The following is a 3,940-nucleotide window of genomic DNA, read 5'->3' on the forward strand; positions in this document are numbered from 1 at the left end:
TGCCTCATGCGGCACAAATGAGCAGCCCACTGTCATGTTCATGATGCCACATTTAAAGAAAGTGTCTGCCTCTATTAAATAGACATCTCAGAGATGGCCGTGGTGGTGCACACCTTTAATTCCAGCACCCAGGAGGATCTCAGGTTCAGAACCTGGTCTACAGAATATGTTTCAAGCCATACAGAACTACTTAGAAAGACCCTGTCTCAAAAGAAGAAGGAGGAAGAAGGTGAAAGAAGAAGAGGGGAAAAATCAGGAGGAGGAGAAGAGAAGAAGAAGGAGAAGGAGGAGAAGAAGGAGAAGGAGGAGGAGGAGAAAAAGGAGAAGGAGGAGGAGGAGGAGGAGAAGAAGAGAAGGAGGAGGAAGGGAGGAGGAGGAGGAGAAGAAGAAGAAGAAGAAGAAGAAGAAGAAGAAGAAGAAGAAGAAGAAGAAGAAGAAGAAGAAGAAGAAGAAGAAGAAAAGAAGAGGAGGAGGAGGAGGAGGAGAAGAAGAAGAAGAGGAGGAGGAGGAGGAGGGGGAAGAAGGAAGGAAACAGCAGACAGGCTAAATGGTAGTCACACTGGTAGCCCATTGGGTTATGATATTCCAACAGAACTCTCTTCCTGCTTCCTTTAATCCTATTACGCCCACTTCTGCCTCCTCTGACTCTATGAAGGAAGAGTTCAAAGGAATCCAAGGCAAAACACCACATCTGATTTATTGATGAAACACAGTCTGTCTCCACAGAGCCTGCATTGGAGGCAGACTTATTTTTTTTTCCATTTTCCTGAGGGACATCATTAGCATCATGATAATAATGAAAGGGGTAATAGAGTTGGGTAAATTATTAACGGTTTTAATCATCTAGAGAGCAGCCAGCCCTGTGTGGAAATGTCCTTGGTGACTGCATGGACGTGTTCTAGGGGAACAGGCAGAGTAGGCAGAGGATCATCGCTGAATATATGTGCATGCCTGTATCTATATGCCTGTCTGTGTACAGGTATCTATGCCTGTGTGTATGCGTGCATATGTGCTCATATGTGTACATGCTTTCTGGAGTCTGTGCACACAGGTTCAGCCATTTTTACACAAACTCTTACCTACATTTGCCTGCAAAAACACTTATGGATCAGACCTGGGAACAGGATTCTCTTGCAGCTAGAGTGAACTCTCACATTCTCCCTACTTAGGGCCACATGGGAGTCAAGACTGATTCCGGGGACCTGAATATTGGAATCAGGGGGTATTGGCACAGGAGAGGTCAGAGTCTGAGGATAGAGTGCAGAGCACACAAGGACATCACTGCTGAGGTGTCTGTCCTGGAATGTGTTTGCGCTACTTGCTTTTAGTCCCTACAGCTTGGCAGCAAATGTTAGGGGCTGAGATAGACCAAAGGCATGAACATCAGGAACAGGGAAAAGTAGGACTGAAACATGGATGAAAAAAGCAGTGAAGTCAAATCCCAAGGACAAGGAACCCAGTGCTTCAGAGGGTCTACCTCTGCTCACGGTCCCATCTTCACTTCCCACCAAGCAGAGCATTCTTGTTTCATAAGATCGCTTTAGTGGGTAAACATCACTACTGTATTTCTGGAGTTGGCCTCGGTACTGGCACAGGGTAGGTAACAAAGATTTGTAAAATATGAGATGATGGGATAGACAAATGGGTTTTCTTTATCATGTTGGACATTAACATAAGACAAGTATTTATTATCATTTAAAAAATAAAATCCCATCAGCTGCTACTTAGAGTAGCAAAGAAAAACCTGTTGGAAGGATTGTGTGAGCAGGCACACCTTTAACCCCAGCTCTCAGAGACTGGTAGATCTCTGTGAGCTTGGGGCTAGCCTGGGCTACATAGCAAGTTCCAAGTCAGCCAGAGCTACACAGTGATAACCAGACTTAAAAGAACCCGTTAAGAAGCAGGAAGAGAGTTTCTAATGTATACCCACAACATGACAAATAAATGCTTATTAAATATGTTTTTCTCTGTAGTGGGCAGTTGTAGCAGTCGCCTGGGCAGCTGTGGCAGAATGTTGGCTAGCAGGGCACTTAGCCTAATTGACCAGGGAGCCATTTCTACTTTGGTATGCCTTCGAGCACATGGGAGTGTTGTGAAGAGTGAAGACTCTGCTCTCCCTGATTACATTGATCTGCCTATATGTACAAGTGACTACTCCTTGCCTGATATGGCCCATGTCATGATGCTGTCTGCAAGCCAGAAGGCCCTGAAGAAGAAAGAGAAGGCCAACTGGAGCAGCCTTTCCAGGGATGAGAAAGTCCAATTGTAGTGCATCCAGTTTAATAAGTTTTGCTGAGATGAACAGGGGCACCAATGGGTGGAAGGCAGTTGTGGGCTTGGCCACGTTCTTTAGCGGCCTCACTGCACTCATTCTGATTTGGAAGAAGAGCTATGTGTATGACCCCATCCCTCATAGCTTTGGTCGTGACTGGGTGGCCATGCAGACCAAGAGGATGCTGGACATGAAGGTCAACCCCATTCAGGGCATCTCTGCCAAGTGGGACTATGACAAGAATGACAGGAAGAAGTGAGCCTGCTGCTTCCCAGCTCCCTCCCTCGGCACACTGGAAACTGCTGTGTCCAATGGTCCATGTTAATAAATGACAAGTTTACATGGAAAGAATATATTTTTCTCAAATTCCCTTTCCAGATGCCTTCTCCTACAGAAGCGTCTCCATACCTACTCTAAGACCACACAGATTCTCCCTCCATCTCTCTTTCCTTCTCTATCCCTTCTCCTCCCTCTGCTCATGAGGAGAAAAGTAAAACAAAGAGAAAGAAGAAGAAAAGCACAGCTGTTAAAATAATCACGTGACTTAAAGACCAGCAAGTGCCATTCCCACATGCCAGCCCAGGGCTCTTGGCTTTTCCCTTTGGGTTTGTGTGAGAAGATCTCCAGGCAGACCTGTGTCTGGTAAAGTCTGAAGCAGATGAAGCTGGTGCTGGTGTCTCCCTATGGGCATGCATGCCGCAGCCTCTCGTCAAGGCCGTGTCCCAAAGCCTGTGGAGCTGGTCTTCATTGTACATGCCTGTAATGCCAGCCCTTGGAAAGAAAAGACACTTGGAGAACGTGGGGAGTCTAAGATTCAAAATAACATTTTTTTTTAAAGATAGGAAACAATTGTTTAACACAAGCTTAAAGTGTGTTAGGTTCTTACGTTGTCTGGGAGGGAAGTAGAAATATTTTTATCAATGTAATACTTTCTCAACCTCCCTTACAGTTAGGCAGTTGTGCCACAGGGTCCCACCTAATAAGATGGGGTTTCCTGGCCTGGAACACGTTCCACACTTCCCACATAAGGAAATTTGACCTGTGGTCCTGTAGACCCAGAACAGAGTTCTCCATGCTAATAAGGTATGTTATTAGCTATGCTAGAGGTCCCGAGGGTTTAGCCAATAAATTCCCTTTCCCAGACATTCCTTCCTGCAAAGGGTATTTAGTCTCTGATCTACCCTGAGAAGTTCAAGTATGAATGGTTCGCATCCATTTTCCACGATGAACAATCAATAAACAGTTTGGAACCAAGGGCTGTTTCTTTCACCGAAACCGCCATGGGGGAGCACGGAGGCCTTTACTTTCAAAGCTGAAGTCTAAGACTGCCGCAGACAGCCTCACTGGGCGCCAAGACAACCACTGCTACCTTCCCTGATGAGCTAGGCTGCAACTCTCAGCTTCAACCCTGAGCTAGACACTGTCCCCAGCCCTCAGGCTCCCAATGGTCCCAGACTTGTTGCAACAGGCCGCCTGACACGTCATTCCTAACTTCTCTGTGTGGATCTCCAGCAGCGACTAGCAGCCCGTAAGTCAGGGAACCCCAACTTCGGTCTTCCCATTCTTACACTGCATATTTCCACCCCTGTGGGAAGCGGTGTCTCAGCATGTCCCTAAAACCTAACACCTGACACGGGATAAGCACTGGCAAGCGGAATGCAGACCCAC

The 3,940-nt window shown here is 46.5% G+C and overlaps 1 pseudogene across 1 annotated transcript; it reads left to right on the plus strand.

Moving 5' to 3' along the window:
- Positions 1–1,994: 1,994 nt before the first annotated feature.
- Positions 1,995–2,531, plus strand: LOC308427540 (cytochrome c oxidase subunit 4 isoform 1, mitochondrial-like; annotated as a pseudogene). The gene has a single exon. The product of its transcript is annotated as a cytochrome c oxidase subunit 4 isoform 1, mitochondrial-like (transcript).
- Positions 2,532–3,940: the final 1,409 nt, after the last annotated feature.

The sequence above is a fragment of the Micromys minutus genome, assembly GCF_963924665.1.
Source record: "Micromys minutus genome assembly, chromosome: 11".
In the NCBI taxonomy this organism is placed as follows: Eukaryota; Metazoa; Chordata; class Mammalia; order Rodentia; family Muridae; genus Micromys; species Micromys minutus.